The following is a 23,093-nucleotide window of genomic DNA, read 5'->3' as shown; positions in this document are numbered from 1 at the left end:
AATTACAAATTTTTAACTGCATCTAGCCCAGGAAATACTTTGTGCCTAGTAGCAGTGTCTGCTAGTCAGCGGATTATCCCGGCTGTTAAGCAAGCTACACCACCTGTAGTTTGGACACTTAATTTTTTCAAAGGAAATGCTTCGGGACCACGGGATACTCAGTGAAGAGCATCAGGAGGCACCCCAAGGCATAGGGGCTGGGACTGGCAGTAGGATGCCTTGCGGTGGACAGCCGAGCTCGATCCTTATAAAAGCTTTTTAACTGCAGCAGCTTTAGTGGACGCTACTGGAGCTGGAATTATGCGGCTGCTGGCATGAGACTTGCCCTCCAATAGATCCTTGTAAATGGATTTAAAGTGTATTCATTCAAATTAGAGAGACAATTTAAATTAAAAAGCTTAGAGCTGCCTCCACCACAGGGGGGCTCGCTCGACCCACCAGCGGACAGGCACCAGTATTGGGAGAGGGGGGCTGGCCGTCAGGGTTCACCGCGGCTCTGGCACAAACCCGGCGACACGGAGGTGGCACGGGCAGGAGCGGACTGAACGTGTCGGCTTCTCACTTTTTGGATTTTAGAAGGGCATGACATGCCTATATCTTTGTCTCCCCCTCCTTTTACTCCTCCACCTCTTTTCTTTTCACATGACTGTATGTACTTGTCACTTTTCCATGTGTTAGTTGTGTCTTCTGAGCAGTTTGTCAGCTTTTGGACACCTTTGAATGTGTTTTCTATGTGTTTCTATGTGTTTTTGTTTGCCTGCCATTGGTTTTAACGGTGTTCGAAGGTGTTCGACGAACAGTTCGACGAACAGTTCGGCGAACACACGGGTGTTCGACGAACCGAACCGAACTCGAACACTACGGGGGTGGCTCAACACTATTTACGACCCGGAAATGTGACTTGACGAAATCAGTGACAATGGCAGATAGTAGGTCCCTGAGGAATGTGCTGATGTCGTTGACTAATGTTCCAGGGGCTGAGCAGCGCAATTGTCAAGTACATGATCTCTGTGGGTTATAAACTGTTTGTGTATATTATGTGTTCAACCCCACAAGTTTGAACAAAGGGGGGGATATGTAATGCAGTGGCATTACTGTAATGGTCCTGTGTGTGTGCACTGGATGGTTATATAAACCCTGGTAGATTTGAGACAGGTGTGAAAGGCATGAGGCCTGTTCCTGTGTGGGACACCGTGAGAGTGAGAGGCCTGGTAAGGCCTGGTGAAGCCTGGTGGACTCCTGGAAGGTGAAGCCTGGATCCTTGTGTGTGTGTAAGCGATGCCAGTAAGCCTTGGAGTGCCAGAGGCTTGGAAGATAAGCGTCCTGGAAGGCAGAGCCTGGATCTGTGTGTGTGAGAGATGCCAGTGGCCTTGGATGGGATAAGGGCTGGAGACCACGTTTGGTAAGGTTTAGAGCCACAGGGGTGGCGGACTGAAGCAGCTGTAACCCAGCAAAGGTAAAAACACTGCTTATTGTGGACATTTATGCTATTACCTTGCTGAAGGCTGTGACTGGAGCCAAGTGGGCCTGTCTGCCACTTGAGGATCCTGGACATTGTATGTTTATGCCAGTGAGCCACTAAGATGGACTGTGTGATCAGCAGTTTATGAAGTGTAATAAACTGCTGGATGGTGAAATACCGGAAAACGTGGCTGGTGTGCATTAATAGACCCGGCGCAGCGAGTATCCCCCAGGATGAAGACTAGCGCTGCCTTACAGTACATAATTAATACTTACTTATACATCATGCACATCTTTGAGATATAATAAACCTGTTAATAACAGAGCCACCCTTCAGTCACTGCCACCTGTGCGCCAGCCCCGACGCACGTTTCGGCAAACGAGCCTTTGTCAAGAGGTATACTCCTTTCAAACCTTTGTAAACGGGATCTTGTTTGGGCACAAAATGCCATACAGAACCCTCAAAATTATTTCAAGACTCAAGTTGTCACAAAAAAAAACAGGTTTTGTAAATTTTGTACATTTCATTGAAATAATAACAAATTTTAAACCTTCTAACATCATTACAAAATAAAAAGCGGATTAGAAAATGATGTGGAAGTAAAGTTGACATTTGGTTGACAGAAGAGACTCAGGGTTTTCTTTCGAGCTCTATTTTTGGACAATTTATTATAGTTAATGCTAAAGAAAAATGTTCTGCGTTGGCCGGGAATCGAACCTGGGTCAACTGCTTGGAAGGCAGCTATGCTCACCACTATACCACCAACGCTTGGACTGATGTATGGTGTTTTTTTCTGGCTTCCATCACTCTGCCTGGGGGAAGTAGATGAAAGCTCACAGGATATTTCCCATACAGCTCACATACAGCTCAGGTACTTTTTTTGATGGAGATTCTACAATCTTTTCTTTCTCCCCTATCACTTCTGGACTTGCTGCTTAGAACCTTTCCATCATTCAAACGCCAATGATTCATTAAGGTGTCTCTCCCATATGGTCTAGCGGTTAGGATTCCTGGTTTTCACACAGACGGCCCGAAGATGTCTTTTTCTTTTTTTGGTTGTTACCTTATTATTGTTACAGTCAGAATCTTATTGACCAGTAATTAATGTACATGTATAATATATTATAGAAATGTCCAGTATTATGTGACCCATACACCTGGAGACGCAGTGAGGTGATGATGGCAGGAGAGCTGCAATACACAAGCCTTCGATAGCTCAGCTGGTAGAGCGGAGGACTGTAGTGGGGCACAGACATCCTTAGGTCACTGGTTCAATTCTGGTTCAAAGGACATTTTATTACTTATTGTTAGTAGGGTATAATTATCTCCAGAATTAAGCAGCCACATTACTGATGGGATCACATTAGCCACAATATTAATTTTCCTTAACAATCCCTCCTCGCCATCCGCTCTCCTGAAGTAGGGCTTCTATTACGGTCATTACGGTTCTTCACTTACAGCGCATTATCCGGACATAAGTTTCCTCCCTCTCTTCCTCCTCATTTTTGCCTTTTTCGGAAGATGATGTTTTTAGCTCTTTGGCCTCGATTCATGATTGTGTTTTTCGGCTGTACCTCAGTCATTACTTACTTTGAGCCTTTTTTAAGTCTATTTCCTATAGGTGGCACTAGCGAGGTGGATTACTTCTATAATCGTATATTCACACAGAAAATGATTTCTACAACTGATCCCTCAGTCATACAGAAATGACAGGAGTAGTCCGTCCACCTACGACAGCCTCCTGTATACAACGGCCTCCCATTTTTAGATTAAATTAGTATTTTCTTTTTTCAAAAACAAGATCTTCCATGTAGTCGACAGGATTTGAACCTGCGCGGGGAGACCCCAATGGATTTCTAGTCCATCGCCTTAACCACTCGGCCACGACTACAGCTGCATACACCAGATGTGGAGTCACCGGCTCACTATCTACACACACAGCGTTCTCTATTCTGAGGAGAAGACATTAGTGTCACCACCCAACTCCACAATGTGCTCCGAGGAGGAGACATCGATCCTACACGTGAGTTCCTACCGGCAGCCATGTGATACTTTCATCTGGTGACATCTGGGACTAGTGTCCTCCTGGGGATCGGCCATTGTTTCTTTATGTTTGTTGCTTTCTTTTGTGATATATGTGTAATGGACGTTGAACGAGGTGGCACGGGGTGGTAGCCGTGGGCGAGTCTACTGAGCAACCTTCAGCGAGCACCTCGGCACCTCGCACATGAATAAATAGATAGAGTCAGTGCTTTTAAATAAAACCAACTTTACTGACAGATTGCAGTGTACAGGCAGGTGCAGCAGATATTCTTAGGCCCAGGTCTTATGCAGGGACAATAAGCCGTTTTTCTACCTTCCGACTCAGTTTATCACAGCAGGCCGACTCTCACCTTCAGCACACCCTCTGTGCTGGTTGTCGCTTGTCCGAGGGAAGCTGTGCTACTCGGATAAGGCTCCTATCCCTTTTCCACAGTCCCTGTCCTCTCTCGCTGTGCTACTCAGATATAGATATATAAATGTACATCCCTTTTCCACAGCCTCTGTTCGGTCCTCAGCTCCTGCTGAGGGCTGTCGGCAGTCTCTCTCTCTCTCCCGCGCACCTTCTAACCCTGGCCTGGGTCTATGGCTGCTGGACTCTGCTTAGTGCCTAGTCTCTGTCCTCGGATCTGCGCATCTTCTAACCCTGGCCTGGGTCTATGGCTGACGGACTCTTCTTAGTGCCGAGTCTCTGTCCTCGGATCCGCGCACCTTCTAACCCTGGCCTGGGTCTATGGCTGCCGGACTCTGCTTAGTGCCTAGTCTCTGTCCTCGGCCCTGGCTCAGGTCTCTAGCTGCCGGAATCTCTGCTACTCACATGGACCCTTGATGTCTCGTGTACTGGCCTCTTCTCTGAGTGCATTTACACCATTGACGCGCCCCTGGGCCTGCTGTGTCGTGCGGCATCGCGCGCACGGGGGCTTACCCGGAGCCGGATCAGATGGGGGTAGTAGTCTCGTGGCGGTAACCCGGTCCGTGCCCAGGGTGTCAAACTAAGTGTGTGGCAGTCTTGGTAGATGTTGTTTCTGTGTCGACTACGCCACCCGTTGATTTGCGGTCACAAGGCCGCCGCTGCAGAACAGTCCGCTGAGGCCGGTAGTATGGGTGCAGGGATGGTGGTATAACCCCCAACGGGAGGGGTATGGCCTCAGGGCAGCTGGTGCGGATGATGGGGGTAGTGATAGTGCAGAAAGGAGAGTCAGAGACGTGAGATGCAGTTTCAGGGTTTTTACTCACAGGTGTTCCTTCAGTCACTCTGGCCTTGAGTGACCACCCGAGCCGTGCTGCATCCACCAGGTGCTGGACTCGGCCAACCCCCAGGCAGTTCCGGAGCGTGGTCCTGAGCTTCCCTCTCTCTCTCTTTCTCCTGGCCGTCCCCACCAGGGATCCACCTTTGTCCGGTTCCCTTGGGCCTTCTATGGTAAAACCTTCTCTGGCTTTCCTGACCCTACTCTTGGTGTACCTTCCTGGTGGATGTGGTGAGGGTCGTGGCAAAGCTTGCCCACGACCTCCGGTTCCTGGTTAAGGGTTACTTTTGCCTCCGCCAGCTTGGGATCCGGTGCCCTCTTCTGCCAACCCTTCACCCTTTTTAGCTCACTCGTGGGATCTCAGGGTTCCCTCTTGGTCTTATGCCTCTGGGCCTTTCTTCCTCTTCCTCTCTGCTTCAGGCCTGGCCCTGGAGCTGGGCCCAGCCGGAGCCACAGCTCCCTGTCAGCCCTCCTGGCTGAACTCCTCCTCAGCACTCTCCTGACAGACTGACCCTATCTCTAGATGGTGCCCACCATATATACTCCCTCTATGTGTGAGCCCAGGTGACCAGCACCCAATGGGCTCCTATCTCTATGCCCAGAGCCCCTCCCCTATCTGCCCCTACACTACTGGGATGTTCCACCCCCCCTCCCACTCCAGCCAGGGACAGACGCTGTCGTACCTGCACATCTACTTGGTGGGAGTACCGTAGTTCTGTCCCCCGGAAATGGGATGTATGTAGTGCATGCAGCCTACTGAGCTCAGTCCCACACTCCATCCTTACCCGGGAGTGGAATACCACACCTCTGGTTTGAGGTGCTATACCCCTGTAGCAGCCGAGTCCTCAGGGTGCTACACCATCACTGGTCCTTACTCATGGGCTCACGGCCCCACTGCTTCGACCTGTCCTCTGTCCCGACCTGTCACGAGCAGGTCCTCTCTCGTGGGCTTACGGCCCCCACTGCCTCGACTCCTTCTTTGCGGGGACACCCCCATCTTCATACAAGCTCCCTTTCTCTGGAGCTCTTCTTTGACACCTTGTCCTGGGCATGGCCGCCTGGACACTGCTCCTTGACTTCCTGTCTCCTGTCTCCAAGCTCACTGCCTCTGCTCCTCCCTGCTGCGCTCCTCCCCCGGCCAGCTCTGCCATGCTGCTGTAACTAGGCAACTACTGCACTGTACAATACAGGGAGAACACATAAAAGCATCAACATTACATTAGACATTACACTCACACGGGGACAACTACTGCTGCACGTGGGAATAATAACAGGGAAAAGTCCTTCTTAAAAGGGTGGTGGCGTCCATCCCCCTTACACTCCCCCCCTTCTTAAACATGGCCGTCCTCGGACATGCAGGGACCATGTAAAGAAACACAGCATAAACACAGTCCCAACGTGCACATCTTAAAGGGGTAGCCCACACACATACACTCTGCTCCGGCGGAATCGCAACAAGTCCACTGCTATGAAGCATAGAAGTCCAAAACATGCAAAATCCAGCCTCACTTGACGAGGCAACAAAACAGAAGAAAGACCCTGCGAAAAATCACTTCCCCTTTAAGGGACAAAAATGTCCCTTTAAGAAATGCAAAAATTGCTGCAAAGTGTCCTTTGCATGCCCAACTGCATCCGGGCACAGTCCATTACATTCCCTGTGGCAACAGGGACACGATTCCTTCTCCAACGATACTAAAGCATTTAAAGGGGTTACACACACGTGTGCTTGCTCCTGCAAGGCAGCACCGATCCGGACCCCAGAGGCAATTGCTGAGGTCATCAAAGTCCAAGTCCAAAATAGGCCTCCGATGTCGAGGCTCCAACTGGTATCAGGGAGAAAACAACAACTGCCATCGCGGCTTCACTTCGGTCCAGTTTGACCGGCTTCAACGCCCTCAGCTTGTGGGGTAACACCCTTTTTCAGCAAAGAAAAATTCTCTTCAGCTCTCAACGGGCCTCACTGGAAGTATCAGGAGGGCTCGGCAACATCGGTCTTCCACTCAGATTCACTCTCCAACTTTCAAATGGCGACAGGCCACCTGCACTTCTCCACACGAGGATCCTCCTACCCCCATCGTGCTGCTTGGGGCGGGCCTTCTTCCTCTTTTCCCTCCATCTGCCGGCCTGCAGATAAAATTCTGGGGACTGCCTCCTTCTCTCAGGTTGTCCCCTCAGCACACACTTGCTATCGGAGGGCGGGTCACTTCTTTGCGCGCTTTCTCTGCCTCCCCAGGATTTCGCGCCACTGACCGCCATCTTCTTGTCAGTGTTTGGCGCCATCTTGGACCACAGCGTGGTCGCCATTGCAATGCGCCATGCAGGTGCCGTTTCACAGGCCTCAGGGGTCCTCTCCACTAGTCCGGTGGGCACAGGACATTTGGATATGATCCTGCCGACTACGCCAAGTGTAACACAGGTACTTTAGATGCAGTCACACAGAAACACAGAGCAGCCAGTACAGGGTTAATAAACAAGGGGAATTTATTGTAACAGGGTCAATCTCCATGCAGGGTGTAACAGGGCAATTATGGGGACAACAAGGGGAGTAGCAGTTAGCAGTCTTTAACCAGCTATCCCCAGTTTGGCTAGATGTAGCAGAGTCGACATGGTTGTAATAGGCAGTTTTACACTTAGCAGACTCTTGTTCCCCACAAAGCTATTGCCGGCTGATGCCAGTGTTGTTTTCTTCTGGCTTCCCTGTCTAAACATTGCTTTGTCTTCTGGTGGTAGCGGGCGGTCTCCGGTTTGACCCGCTGAGCCCCTAGTCCATAACACTGCACCTCACTTGCTCGGCTCCACGGACCCTGCGTCTTTTCTCCCTCTAGTCGTGCTTGACCCCAACTGTCAACTCCCTGCTTTCCTGTGCAAAACTCCTTTTACTCCCTCTTCCTAGACACGCCCCCAGCTCCCCAGTCACCTGACTCCTCAGCTCTCCCCCTGGACACGCCCCCAGCTTTCCCGTCACCTGACTCCTGTGCTCGCAGTCTGTCTTCCCCCTGCAACCAGAGGCACAGGCCCGGCAGTTCCGGATCCCTTGTTCTGAAAGTACTTACACCCCGGTCTTCCTCCTTACAGACGCACAATGTCGGAGCAGTCACCACTCGGGGCCGTTACTCGGCTGTTGTAGACCTCTGAACACTGAGACCTTGTAGTTCTCCAGTGATAGTTGTCTTGTACTGTAATAAGGAGTAGCTGGGGTAACTATGGGATTAGGAGTAGAAAGAATATAACTATTTGATTAAAAAAATAAATCAGCGAAAGAAGCTTTGAAGGAATCAATCTCGCTACCTCTTGCATGCTAAGTAGAGATGAGCGTTGTTCTACTCGAACTGTTCGCCAATCTCAAATTCGAGCTGTTTTGGCGGTGTTCGAGCCGGTCGGCGAACACGAACAATTTGAGAAAAATTCGGCTGTTCGAGGTTATGTTCGATAACTGTTCGTGCACCAAAATCATAACTGGATTTTTTCTCAGTAATGATGAAAATTAATGTTAATACGCAGTTTGAGTGTACAGCGGGGCGGGGGGAGGGGCAGGGGATGGATCTCTGCAGGAACAATGAAGATCTCCATTTTTTTTTCTCTTTCCCGCATTTGCAGTGGGGAGGTGCAATCTGTCAGCCTATCAGCAGCGCACACACGGAGCGAAGTGCTTTTTTTCACACAAGCAAGGGCATGTGTGATTGGCAGTGTATGTCACATGTCCTTGCCCTATAAGACCAAGCCATTTTCCCCGTCGCCACCATTTTCTCACTGCTGCAGCTGCGTGTTAGACGGCACCGCTGTTGCTGTGTGCGCTATACCTTGTTAATTTCAAGCCAATTTTCGCACAAATATACAGATAGCTTGGGAGTAGGGAATAGTTGTGATTGCAGTCCTTTTAAGGACTAGGTTACAGCATTTCCTACGACTTTTATCAGGCAGGTCTGTGCTCTTAAATAGATAGATTGTGGGAGTAAAGACTAATTGTAATTGGAGTCCTTTTCAGGACTAGGTTACATCAGTTCCTTTCAGTTTTTGCCAGGCAGGTCTGTGCCAGTGTTGTGCAAGTTTTTTTCACAGCATTTGGCTGAATCTAGCAAAGCTAATCCTTTTTGGCCTATTGCAGAGTGTGTTAGTCAGTGGAGTAGCCTATCTGTGTTGCAAGATATACCACCTGTGTATAGAATACCAATTTTTTTACTGCACCTAGTGAAGTAAAATCTTTTGGGCATAGCATCATTCTATTAGTCCATCTATACTGACCTCCATCAGGTTGCAAACTGAATATAATTTTTTTCTGCATCTAGCTCTGAAAAAATATTTGGGCTTCTAGCAGTGTGTGGGACTTGGTCTATTAGTCCATCTATACTGACCTCCATCAGGTTGCAAATTAAAAATAATTTTTTTCTTCATTTAGCTCTGAAAAAATATTTGGGCTTCTAGCAGTGTGTGGGACTTGTTCTATTAGTCCTTCTATACTGACCTCCAGCAGGTTGCAAATTGAATATAATTTTTTTCTGCATCTAGCTCTGAAAAAATATTTGGGCTTCTAGCGGTGTGTGGGACTTGGTCTATTAGTCCATCTATACTGACCTCCATCAGGTTGCAAATTAAAAATAATTTTTTTCTGCATCTAGCTCTGAAAAAATATTTGGGCTTCTAGCAGCGTGTGGGACTTGTTCTATTAGTCCTTCTATACTGACCTCCATCAGGTTGCAAATTAAAAATAATTTTTTTCTTCATTTATCTCTGAAAAAATATTTGGGCTTCTAGCAGCGTGTGGGACTTGTTCTATTAGTCCATCTATACTGACCTCCATCAGGTTGCAAATTAAAAATAATTTTTTTCTGCATCTAGCTCTGAAAAAATATTTGGGCTTCTAGCAGTGTGTGGGACTTGGTCTATTAGTCCATCTATACTGACCTCCATCAGGTTGCAAATTAAAAATAATTTTTTTCTTCATTTATCTCTGAAAAAATATTTGGGCTTCTAGCAGCGTGTGGGACTTGTTCTATTAGTCCATCTATACTGACCTCCATCAGGTTGCAAATTAAAAATAATTTTTTTCTGCATCTAGCTCTGAAAAAATATTTGGGCTTCTAGCAGTGTGTGGGACTTGGTCTATTAGTCCATCTATACTGACCTCCATCAGGTTGCAAATTAAAAATAATTTTTTTCTGCATCTAGCTCTGAAAAAATATTTGGGCTTCTAGCAGGGTGTGGGACTTGGTCTATTAGTCCATCTATACTGACCTCCATCAGGTTGCAAATTGAATAAAAAAATTTTCTGCATCTAGCTCTGAAAAAATATTTGGGCTTCTAGCGGTGTGTGGGACTTGGTCTATTAGTCCATCTATACTGACCTCAATCAGGTTGCAAATTAAAAATAATTTTTTTCTGCATCTAGCTCTGAAAAAATATTTGGGCTTCTAGCAGTGTGTGGGACTTGGTCTATTAGTCCATCTATACTGACCTCCATCAGGTTGCAAATTAAAAATAATTTTTTTCTTCATTTAGCTCTGAAAAAATATTTGGGCTTCTAGCAGTGTGTGGGACTTGTTCTATTAGTCCTTCTATACTGACGTCCAGCAGGTTGCAAATTGAATATAATTTTTTTCTGCATCTAGCTCTGAAAAAATATTTGGGCTTCTAGCGGTGTGTGGGACTTGGTCTATTAGTCCATCTATACTGACCTCCATCAGGTTGCAAATTAAAAATAATTTTTTTCTGCATCTAGCTCTGAAAAAATATTTGGGCTTCTAGCAGTGTGTGGGACTTGGTCTATTAGTCCATCTATACTGACCTCCATCAGGTTGCAAATTGAATAAAAAAATTTTCTGCATCTAGCTCTGAAAAAATATTTGGGCTTCTAGCGGTGTGTGGGACTTGGTCTATTAGTCCATCTATACTGACCTCCATCAGGTTGCAAATTAAAAATAATTTTTTTCTGCATCTAACCCAGCCAATAGTTTTGGCCTAATACCACAGTTTGGCCACTCAGCTCTGCTCGGTTACCATCCATTGTTTTTTTGTGCAAACAACTCAAGAGTTGTGAATTAGTTAACCACCAAAATGAGTGGAAAAAGGCCTGCTGCTGGTGGAAAGGGGAATAGGCATGTTGGGAAGGGGAAAAAAGGTTGTGTCCGTGGGGTAGGTGCAGAAGAAAGACCATCTTCCAGCCAAACTAAAATGTCTACTTCTTTTAGCGGACAATGTGATAAGATCCCTTTCTTACGGCTACGCCAATCGCTACAAATTCCAGATGAGGCACAAAAACAGCAGGTGCTTCAACGGATATCAAGTGCTCCTTTAAGTGGGCTCTCCTCCACATCAACTTCAACATCACTAATACTCCAGTCCTCAAAGGTGTCACCCAAATCGCACTTGCTTCCTCACAGCTCCCAAATCTCCAGCTGCCCGTCTGAGTATGAGGTAGAACAGATGGTTGAGTCTGCAGAGCTGTTTACTCATACTATAGCCTGGGAATCAGAGGTCGACTCCAGCGCTTCTGTGAATCCAGACGAGGAAATGATCTGCACTGATGCCCAGAATCTTTATGAGTCGGATCCAGGACCAGACGCAGAAGGTTCTGACCATAATGTAGACCCTCATTCCCAAACTGTAACTCCTGTTGGTGGAGACAATGAGGAAGACGATGATAAGACTCAAATACCTGATTGGAGCGACAACTTTAGTTTTTTGTCAGGGCAGGAACAGGTTGGCTCTGAGGACGACGGGTGTGATAACGCACAGGGTGATGATGATGAGGTCGGAGATCCCACTTACTGTCAACCCACAGTCAGCCAAGAGATGAGGTCAGCAGAGGAGGTGGAGGAAGATGCTAGTGACGACGAGGTCAGGTTGCGCCTTCCTGGACAGAGACGTAGTACTGGAAGCACGTCAACAACTGCATCCTCAAACACAACTCTGCCTCTCACCACAAGTCGTGGTGGCTCTTCAGGTCGCATGGGTGCTAAGCCTTGCATAGCCTGGGCATTTTTTCAGATCGATAAAGATGACCCAACTCGTGTTATCTGTAACATTTGTCAGCAAAAGCTAAGTAGAGGCCAAAAAATACATAGTTTGAGTACTTCATGCATGAACCGGCACATGGACATGAAGCATAAGTTGCAGTGGGAAGCTCAGTGTGCTACAATGCGGTCTAGCCGGCCGGGCCAACCACCGTCTGCCATATCTTGTGCATCCGCGGCCTCTTCATCCTCTGTGACTGGGGGGACAGCAGTCACACCTGTTTTGGGGCGCAGACCTGCCACATCTTTACCCGCAACAGCCAGCGTGATTGGCAGGTCATCATTTTCTTTGGAGGTGGTAACACCAGCTGGTCTTGAGCGCTGTCCGACATCGATAGCACCACCTTTGGATCAAGGCAACCTAACATGTCCGCCTGCATCTTCCTCACAGACCGGCAGTTTGCCGGGGACACCCTTATCAACCCCGTCTAAGCACAATAGCCAGCCCTCGGTCCCTCAGATGTGGACAAGTAAAAGACCATTTCCTCCTAGCCATGAGAAAGCTAAGAGGTTGAATTTCACCATCTGCAAGCTCTTGGCTACAGAAATGCTGCCTTTCCGCCTGGTGGACACAGAGGATTTTCGAGACCTTATGTCCGTCGCAGTGCCCCAGTACCAGATGCCCAGTCGGCACTACTTCTCAAAGAAAGGTGTGCCTGCGCTCCACCAGCATGTCGCACACAACATCACCGCTTCTTTGAGAAACTCTGTGTGTGACAGGGTGCATTTCACCACAGACACTTGGACGAGTAGGCATGGACAGGGGCGTTACATGTCGCTGACTGGGCACTGGGTAACTATGGTGACAGCAGGACAAGGGGCTGCTGTCCAAGTCTTGCCGTCCCCACGAGTTGTGCGTCAATCCTCTTTATGTCATTTTTCCTCCACTGCTTCTGCCTCCTCAACCTCCTCTCGGTCTTCCACCTGCACCCAAAGCCTGTCTGGTCATGCCACAAGCTTTCTAACTGCGCAGAAGGGATCCTGCACACCTCCTTACTATGCTGGCAGTAGGGCTCAACGTCATCAGGCGGTTTTTACATTGAAATGTCTGGGAAATGTGAGTCACACAGCTGAGGAGTTGTGGTCAGCTCTGGAGAACCAATTTCATGAATGGTTGTCTCCACTGGACCTGAAACCAGGGAAGGCCGTGTGCGACAATGCTGCAAACCTGGGTGCGGCCCTTCGCCGGGGCAATGTCACACACGTGCCTTGTATGGCTCACGTGTTGAACCTGGTTGTCCAGCAATTTTTAGCCCACTATCCCAGACTAGATGGCCTTCTGCAGAGGGCACGGTCGCTGTGTGCTCACTTCCGCCGTTCGCATCCCGCAGCTCAGCGACTTACATCTCTACAGAAGTCGTTGGGCCTGCCACTTCACCGGCTAAAATGCGATGTGCCTACCCGGTGGAATTCAACTCTGCACATGTTGCAGCGAATGTGGCAGCACCGACAAGCCCTGGTGCAATACGTTCTGACGTATAGCCTGGGCCAACGAGATTCAGAGGTGGGGCAAATCACGCTGGAGGAGTGGTCTCAGATCAGGGACCTATGCACCCTTCTGCACAGTTTTGAAATGGCGACGAAGATGTTTAGTGCTGACGATGCCATTATCAGCATGACTATTCCGGTGATTTACATGCTGGAGCACATGTTAAACAGAATTCGGAGTCAGGTGGTGGCACAAGAGGAGGTGGAGGAAGTAGAGGAGGAGGAGTTGTATGCGGAAGGGCTAACATCTGCAAGGTCCAGACGGTCGGCAGCACCAGGGCGGCAGGCATGTGAGGGTGGGGGAGATGATTTTACCAGGGCGCATGGTAGCAGCCAAACTAGTGAGGAAGGTGCAGGAGCCCAGGAAGAAGTGGAGGACGAACTGATGGAAGACTCATCAGATGAGGGAGACCTTGATCACATTTCTGTTGTGCGAGGTTGGGGGGAGAGGACAGAGGAAGGAAGCATGATTGTTACCTCGCCACCAACACAACAGGGACTTGGTGCTCCTGGATGCGCAACACACATGAGTGCCTTCTTGCTGCACTACCTGCAACATGACCCTCGAATTGTGAGAATTAGAAATAATCCTGACTACTGGGTTGCCACACTGTTAGATCCCCGGTACAAAAGTAAATTTGCAGAAATTATTCCTGCCATAGAAAGGGATGCACGCATGCAGGAGTATCAGCAGAGACTGTTGCAGAATCTTACATGTGCTTTTCCACAAAATACCAGTGGTGCACGTAGTGAATCTCACAGTTCCAACTTGCCAACCGTGGGACCGTCAAGTGTTCAGCACTCAAACCGTAACAGAACCACAGTATCTGCTGGTAACATCAATTTTGCGGAATCATTTCACCACTTTTTTAGCCCATCCTTTGCAAGGCCACAGGAGACAAGAAGTCTGACACATAGTCAACGCCTAGAGACGATGGTACAGGAGTATCTCCAAGTAAACATTGAAGCCACGACTGTGTCACTGGACCCTTGCTCTTTTTGGGCTTCCAATCTGGATAAATGGCCGGAGCTAGCCACTTACGCCTTGGAGATTTTGTCATGCCCCGCAGCCAGCGTTCTGTCTGAACGTGTGTTCAGCGCTGCTGGTGGTGTGCTGACAGATAAGCGCACGCGGCTCTCCACTGATAATGTAGACAGACTCACGTTCATAAAGATGAACAAATCATGGATCCGAAACGACTTTTCTACCCCTGTGTCATCCTGGGGAGAGTAAAAGCTTGATGATTGGTTAAAATCACCCTACCAACCGTTTTAAGCTTTCAAATTACTAATCATGTTTATCTGTATCTTGACTGGAAAATAATTTGGGCTTTGTAGCAGTGTGCAGCACTGATCCTATTAGGCCATCTATAATAAGCTTCACCAGATTTAAAATTAAAAATAATTTTTAGCTGCATCTAGCCCGGAAAATAATTTTGGGGCTCCGAGATGCGCAAGACACATAAGTGCCTTCTTGCTGCACTACCTGCAGCATGACCCTCATATTGTCAGAATTCGAAGTAATCATGACTACTGGGTTGCCACACTCTTAGATCCCCCAAACTTTTCGATCAACCTTTTCATTTTAATAAAGACCAAAAAAATGGTCATTTTTGAAATTATAAGCATTAGCAGGTTGTTAGAAACTGAAATCAAACAGTTTTCAACTCAAAACTTTATTCTAGGTGATGTTACATTTTCACATAGGACCCCTTGTTCGAAAGGAGCTTCTGAACTCTCTCGTCCATTGAATTTGTCAGGTTTTGGATGGTTTCTGCTTCAATTGTTTTGCATGAGGACAGAATACCCTCCCAGAGCTGTTGCTTAGATGTGAACTGCCTCCCGCCATCATAGACACTCCTTTTAATGATGCTCCAAAGGTTCTGAATGGGGTAGAGGTCAGGGGAGCATGGGGGTCACACCATAAGTTTGTCCCCTTTTATGCCCGTATCAGCCAGAGATGCAGATGTTTTATGTGCAGCATGAGATGGTGCATTATCATGCAGAAAAATGATCTTGCTGTGAAATACACGGTTCTTATTCTTGAACCATGGCAGGAAGTGCTGTTTGAGAAAATCCACATACATTATGGAGTTCATCTTTAGCGCCTTCAGGGATCCTAAAGGGGCCGACAATCTCTCTCCCCATGATTCCAGCCCAAAACATTACTCCACCTCCTCCTTGTTGGCGCTGTAGCCGTGTTTGCGTGGGGTGTCCATCAACCAGCCATCCTCCACTCCATTCATCTGGACCATCGAGCGCTGCACGGCACTCATCCGTGAACAAAACAGTTTTGAAATCAGTCTTCATGTAATACTTGGCCCACTGGAGCCGTTTCTGCTTGTGTGAAGTGGATAGAGGAGGTCGACAGGATGGCGTATGCACAGCTGCAAACCTCTGAAGGACCCTGCATCTTGTTGTTCGGGGGACGTTGGAGGCACAAGCAGCTTCAAAAACTTGTCTGCTGCTATGACAAGGCTTTTTTGCCGCTGCTCTTTCAACCTGACGTAATTGCCTGTAGGAAAGAGTCCTCAATTTGCCCTTATCAGCACGCACACGTGTGTACTGTGAATCAGCTACATACTTCTTGATTGCCAAGACACTTCATCCTGATCATCGCACAATGTTGATTGTAGTCATGCCTTGACCTAAACACTCCACAATTTGTTGCTTCTCAGCAGCCGACACATCCCTTTTCTTTCCCATTTTGGCAGAAAATGTAGGCTGCTTAATAATGTGAGAGAGCCTTCTTAAGTAGTCTTGCCTTTCATTGAACACACCTGCCAAACTAATTAGCACAGGTGTCTGCAATTGCTTACAGTGATATAAAGAGCCCTGACACACATCACCATCAATGAGTTTAACTGACAAACAAACAAATTCTTCCCTTATCACTCCTAAACACTTTTTGCATAATAATTTGGAACGCGGTGTACATGTGCTTTTCCACAAAACACCAGTGGTTCACGTAGTGAATCTTACAGTTCTAACTTGCCAACCGTGGTCTGTATGGAATTGTTCAATAAAGGGCCCAAAATTAAGATAACATAGATGGGAGAGGTCTCTATGAATAGGAATTCCTAAGTATTTGATACCCTGTGAGGGCCAGGCAAAGGGAAAGTTGGACTGGATGGAATCCTATATGGATTTAGGGAGGGAGACATCGAGGGCCTCAGACTTCGCTGCATTGATTTTAAAATTTGACCATGTAACAAAGTGATCTATTTCAGCCATAACAGCAGGGATGGATATATGTGATTGAGTGATATATACTAGGACATCATCAGCAAATAGAGAGCACTTGTACTCGGTGCCTCCCACCTCAATCCACCTAATATTGGGGTTATGGCGAATTGATGAGAGCAGGTGCTCCGTCACTAGGATGTATAAGAGAGGGGACAGAGGACATCCCTGCCTTGTCCCATTGGTGATTGTGAAAGGTGATGAAAATGTTCTGACGCACCCCCTGGGCCTTGGGACACCCGGAGCCGGACCCTTTTTGGTGGATGCTGGTGGTTGTAGTCTTCGTGGCGGCGATCCGGTTCCGTGGCTCAGGGCGGTCAAACCAGTGGCGGAACTATTTATGTGGTTTTGATGTTTAAATGTCCGACTACGCCACCCGTGGATTGCGGTCAGAGTGAACCGCCGCTACAGGGCAGACCGCTAAGGCTGGTGTTGTGGGTGCAGCAGAGCGTAGCATAACTCCCCACGGGAGGAGTATAGCCTCAGGGCAGTGTATGCGGAGGATGGGGGTGATGGTGCAGGGCAGCAGCAGTAACGACACGGAGTCAGTGATGCAGTTCAGGGCCTTTACTCACAGTTCTTATTATCCAGACCACGTCTGCAGGTAACGGCTGCCCACGTCGTACTGTGCTCACCAGGTGAGGGGCTCAGACAACTCCCAGATAACTTTGGAGCGCTTCACAGGACCCCCTTTGTGTGTCCTTTGTCTGGCCTTTCTTACCAACACTTCTGTCCGGCTGCCTCGGGCCTCCTCTTGGTAAACTTGGCGCCAGTTTCCCTGACCCTATGTGGTGCCTTCCTAGCGGGTGGAGCAAGGGGCTGCGCCACATAAAATGTCAGAGCCTCCGGTTTCTAGCTGAGGGTCATTTCCTGCCTCCACTAGTTCGTGGACCGGTCTCCCCCTTTGGCCTGACCCCTCCACGCAGGTGGATTCGGGCGTGCGGTGGCGACTCGCCCGTCCGCACCCCTGGGATCCCTTCATTCCTCGTTCCTGGAGCCTTCTCCGCTCCTCTTCCTTCCTTCTCCCTCTTGCAGGCCTGGGCCTCTGTTACTAGGCCCGCCTCCGGAGCAGAGCTCATGCAGAGCCCCTGCTCCCTGCCACTTCTGCTCAGACTTCTCTGCACTGAACTAAGATGGTGCCCACCTTTTATACTCCCTTCTCAATGCACCCAGGAACTGCTTCCTCCCTGCTCCTGCACTGCAGGGTTCCCCTTCCTCAGTGTTCCCTCCCCCCACTCCAGCCAGGGACAGGGACTGTCGTGCCCATCTCAGGGGCATATTGGTCGCCCTGCCCCACGGCAATGTGGTGTAATGCATGCAGGTGTCGGGTCCTGATCCACACTCCATCCTTATCTGAGAGTGAGATATCACACCTCTGGGTGAGGTGCAATACGTCTGTAGCAACCGAGCCCTCGGTGCTACAGTTCCATTTATCTTCAGCCTAGGTGACGTATTGTGATACAGGGCCGTGATTTTGGCTATAAAAGGGTCCCCTAGACCCCTACCCCAAGCTTTTTAAGAGAGTCATATATGGCGTGCCAGGAGACTCTATGGAATGCTTTCTCAGCATCCAACGAGAGTATCTACTTACAATTTTTAACTGCATCTAGCCCAGGAAATACTTTGTGCCTAGTAGCAGTGTCTGCTAGTCAGCGGATTATCCCGGCTGTTAAGCAAGCTACACCACCTGTAGTTTGGACACTTAATTTTTTCAAAGGAAATGCTTCGGGACCACGGGATACTTAGTGAAGAGCATCAGGAGGCACCCCAAGGCATAGGGGCTGGGACTGGCACTAGGATGCCTTGCGGTGGACAGCCGAGCTCGATCCTTATAAAAGCTTTTTAACTGCAGCAGCTTTAGTGGACGCTACTGGAGCTGGAATTACGCGGCTGCTGGCATGAGACTTGCCCTCCAATAGATCCTTGTAAATGGATTTAAAGTGTATTCATTCAAATTAGAGGGACAATTTAAATTAAAAAGCTTAGAGCTGCCTCCACCACAGGGGGGCTCTCTCGACCCACCAGCGGACAGGCACCAGTATTGGGAGAGGGGGGCTGGCCGTCCGGGTTCACCGCGGCTCTGGCACAAACCCGGCGACACGGAGGTGGCACGGGCAGGAGCGGACTGGCCGTCTCGGCTTCTCACTTTTTGGATTTTAGAAGGGCATGACATGCCTATATCTGTGTCTCCCCCTCCTTTTACTCCTCCACCTCTTTTCTTTTCGCATGACTATATGTACTTGTCACTTTTCCATGTGTTAGTTGTGTCTTCTGAGCAGTTTGTCAGCTTTTGGACACCTTTGAAGGTGTTTTCTATGTGTTTCTATGTGTTTTTGTTTGCCTGCCATTGGTTTTAACGGTGTTCGAAGGTGTTCGACGAACAGTTCGACGAACAGTTCGGCGAACACACGGGTGTTCGACGAACCGAACCGAACTCGAACACTACGGGGGTGGCTCAACACTAATGCTAAGCCATTAATAAACATAAATGCTAATATACGATGGTCCCCAGCACTTATATACTTCTTTATGTGTTCTATTCTATACTGGAGTAGACACGCTGCCGGATTTTCGAGGACACATCTTGCAGCAATAATGCTACCATTGTACTGACACCCATCATCTGCCAACTTAGTAAACTTGTTGGGGTGCCATCACAGGACGAGCCTCCCTGACACTCTGACTTCTGTCACCCAGCTAGCTGCCTCACTGTCCTGCAGCTCCGTGCTACCATCCTCCCCCACATCTATCCCCGCGAGCACCTGCTCATTGAGGAGCAAACTCCTTTCCATAATGTCTATGGTTCTCAATGTTGCCAGCTCTTCATTTATACCTGGTGGTATAAATGATGGTGATGGTCAGTGTGAAAGGGAGACATTATGTAAAGACTGTAAAGGGGGATACTATGGAGAGGAGCAATATGGGGGTACATTATATAGAGTGTTATTGAGGGGGGGGGCATTATGGTGAGGGGCAGTGTGGGGGGACGTTATGGAGAGGGGCAGTGTGAGGGACATTATATAAAGGAGCAGTATGCTGAGGACATTATTGAGAGCGGCAGTGTGTTGGGGACATTATGGAGAGGGGCAGTGTGGGGGGACTTTAAGGAGAGGGGCAGTGTGAGGGACATTATATAAAGGGGCAGTATGCTGAGGACATTATTGAGAGCGGCAGTGTGTTGGGGACATTATGGAGAGCGGCAGTGTGGGGGACTATTATGGAGGCATTGTTGTGGGGATGTTTTGTGCAGGAAGCACTGTGAGGGGCAATTATTTATTCAGGGGCACAGCATAGGAGACATCTTTATTTATATGGCAGTATAATGATACTTTTATTTTTAAGGGCACCATGTCGGGATGTGCTGCTGAAGATGGAGAAGAGGCAAGTCTGCAGAGATGAGCTCTGGGTGTGGAGTCTCATCATGACATCTGTGCTACATGGAGACGAAAGTGATGGGAGCAAGTCCAATCAGGGAAGATGTCACCTATAAGGCACCTGGATGCAAATATTTGTTTTTGTGATACTGATTACGTCTCATCAATACTGTGATTCTTTCATGGTCTGCAGTCTGATGATTGCTAGTAACAATAACTCCCAGTATCTCATTAACATTGTTGAGGACATAATGAGAATAGTAGGTTCATGTGATACAATTATATATGGAGCTGACCTGACATTACAATTAATTTCTGTATTAAGCCTGATACTTTATACATATACTGATGGTGGTTCTGGCGCTGCACTAATATACTGAGGGTAGTTCTGGCACTGCAGTTATGTACTGCCGGTGATTCTGGTGCTGCATTTATTTACTGCCTGCTATTCTGGTGCTGCATCCATATTCTGACAGTGGTTCTGGCACTGCATTCATGTACTGCTGGTGGTTCTGGTGCTAAATTCATGTACTGATGGTGGCTCTGGTGCTGCGTATTCATTTACTGATGGTGGTTCTGGTGCTGCATTCATGTAGTGATGGTGGTACTGGAGCTGCATTTATGAACTGCTAGTGGTTCTGGTACAACATTATAGTACTGTCGGTGCTTCTGGTGCTGCATTTAAGTACTGCCTGTAGTTTTGGCACTTCATTCATGTAATGACTGTGGTTTTGGTGCTGCATTCATGTAGCAATCCATAATGTGCTTCATGGCAGTGTTAAAACTTAAAAATATTTCAAACTTAGAGATTTTAAATTGCAGAGGATTTGGCAAGTTTCTGCTCCAAAAACCCAGTTTAACACTGATTTTTTTTTAGACAAAACTCTCCAAATCCTCTTCAAATACTCAAAACTTGGTTCTGGTAATGTATTAATGTTCTGACTGTGGTTCTGGTGATGTATTCATTTACTTAAAGGGAATCTTTCACCACTTTGGAGTTATCAGACTTCTACTATGGCCATATAGAAAAGTAAATCTATACATACCTGTATGGCCCATAGCAGAGATCTGATTGCAGATAAAAGCACTTTATTCAATTCTGTTTTGTACAGGCTTGGCGTCCGGGGGACGCCAAGAAATCCCCGCCTATGTGCTTATTATTCCCCCAAATCCCCGCCTATGTGCTTATTATTCCCCCAAATCCCCGCCTATATGCTTAATTATCATATCATTATCTGTGACAGGCCCTGTGACGTGCAATGTGCTCCCTGACCTCCCGGGCATGCGCAAAGCGCCACTCACATAGAGTGCGCTTTGCTTCATCCCGGCCCCGTCTCTCTGTGCACTGTGCTGCAGGTTTCTATTGCGCAGGTCCCGGGGAGTCGCTGTCACTTTCCAGCGCCTGCGCAATAGAACCCTGCAGAGCAGTACACAGAGAGACAGGGCCGGAATTATGCAAAGCGCGCTGTATGTGAGCTCTATGTGAGCGGCGCTTTGCATATGCCCGGGAAGTCAGGGAGCACAGTGCACGTCACAGGAACCTGTGACCTGCAGGGGAGGGGGGGAATATAATAACTAAGCACATAGGTGGGGATTTGGGGGATTAATAAGCATATAGGTGGGTATTAGGGGGAATAATAAGCACATAGGCTGGGATTTAGGGGAATAATAAGCACATAAGCGGGGATTTGGGGGGATAATAAGCGCATAGGTGGGGATTTAGGGGAATAATAAGCACATAGGCGGGGATTTGGGGGGATAATAAGCGCATAGGTGGGGATTTGGGGGAATAACAAGCACATAGGCGGGGATTTAGGGGAATAATAAGCACATAGGCGGGGATTTGGGGGGATAATAAGCGCATAGGCAGGGATTTAGGGGAATAATAAGCACATAGGCAGGGATTTAGGGGAATAATAAGCACATAGGTGGGGATTTAAGGGAATAATAAGCACATAGGTGGGGATTTGGGGGAATAATAAGCACATAGGTGGGGATTTAGGGGAATAATAAGCACATAGGCGGGGATTTAGGGGAATAATAAGCACATAGGCGGGGATTTAAGGAAATAATAAGCACATAGGTGGGGATTTGGGGGAATAATAAGCACATAGGTGGGGATTTGGGGGAATAATAAGCACATAGGCGGGGATTTAAGGGAATAATAAGCACATAGGTGGGGATTTGGGGGAATAATAAGCACATAGGTGGGGATTTAGGGGAATAATAAGCACATAGGCGGGGATTTAAGGGAATAATAAGCACATAGGCGGGGATTTAAGGGAATAATAAGCACATAGGTGGGGATTTGGGGGAATAATAAGCACATAGGTGGGGATTTAGGGGAATAATAAGCACATAGGCGGGGATTTAGGGGAATAATAAGCACATAGGCTGGGATTTCTTGGCGTTCCCCGGACACTAAGCCTGTACAAGACAGAATTGAATAAAGCCCTTTTCTCTGCAATCAGACCTCTGCTATGGGCCATACAGGTAAGTATAGATTTACTTTTCTATTCCCTGTATGGCCATAATAGAGGTCTGATAACTCCAAAGTGGAGACAGATTCCCTTAACACCTTAAAGGAAACTGGTCACGTCCTAGCTACTATCTACACTGCCCCCATAGCGTTGTTAGTAAAGCACTAACAACCTTTTTCATTAAAATTGGTGGTAATATAATGATTTTCTAACATTATATACACTTTGTCCTACCTGCTGTATTCATTCATAGTAGTGTGATCCTACTACTCAGTCATGGGCAGCCGGTAGGACCTCACGTGTAGGATCGATGTCTCCTCCTCGGAGCACATTGTGGAGTTGGGTGGTGACACTAATGTCTTCTCCTCAGAATAGAGAACGCTGTGTGTGTAGATAGTGAGCCGGTGACTCCACATCTGGTGTATGCATCTGTAGTTGTGGCCGAGTGGTTAAGGCGATGGACTAGAAATCCATTGGGGTCTCCCCGCGCAGGTTCAAATCCTGCCGACTACGTGGAAGATCTTGTTTTTTTTTTGTTTTTTTTTTAAAAATACAAATTTAATCTAAAATGGGAGGCCGTTGTATATACGAGGCTGTCGTAGGTGGACGGACTACTCCTGTCATTTCTATATGACTGACGGATCAGTAGTAAAAATCATTTTCTATACGATTATAGAAGTAATCCACCTCGCTAGTGCCACCTATAGGTGGATATCCTGTAAATCATCTAAAGAGACAGAAATTTGCAA

At 47.8% G+C, this 23,093-nt stretch overlaps 4 non-coding genes across 4 annotated transcripts; 2 read left to right on the top strand and 2 right to left on the bottom strand.

Annotated features, from left to right (window-relative positions):
* Positions 1-2,158: 2,158 nt before the first annotated feature.
* TRNAG-UCC (transfer RNA glycine (anticodon UCC)) lies at positions 2,159-2,230 on the bottom strand. Its single transcript has one exon. It is a non-coding gene; the product is annotated as a tRNA-Gly (tRNA).
* A 437-nt stretch (positions 2,231-2,667) lies between these two features.
* TRNAY-GUA (transfer RNA tyrosine (anticodon GUA)) lies at positions 2,668-2,752 on the top strand. The gene is given in 2 exon segments: positions 2,668-2,704; positions 2,717-2,752. It is a non-coding gene; the product is annotated as a tRNA-Tyr (tRNA).
* A 519-nt stretch (positions 2,753-3,271) lies between these two features.
* TRNAS-AGA (transfer RNA serine (anticodon AGA)) lies at positions 3,272-3,353 on the bottom strand. Its single transcript has one exon. It is a non-coding gene; the product is annotated as a tRNA-Ser (tRNA).
* A 19,422-nt stretch (positions 3,354-22,775) lies between these two features.
* Positions 22,776-22,857, top strand: TRNAS-AGA (transfer RNA serine (anticodon AGA)). The gene has a single exon. It is a non-coding gene; the product is annotated as a tRNA-Ser (tRNA).
* The last annotated feature ends 236 nt before the right edge of the window (positions 22,858-23,093 follow it).

This window comes from Phyllobates terribilis, unplaced genomic scaffold (assembly GCF_046119375.1).
Source record: "Phyllobates terribilis strain yellow unplaced genomic scaffold, ASM4611937v1 Scaffold_3__8_contigs__length_932513732, whole genome shotgun sequence".
Taxonomy (NCBI): Eukaryota; Metazoa; Chordata; class Amphibia; order Anura; family Dendrobatidae; genus Phyllobates; species Phyllobates terribilis.
The sequence above is the reverse complement of the archived record's forward strand: the minus strand, read 5'-3'. Positions and strand labels throughout refer to the sequence as shown.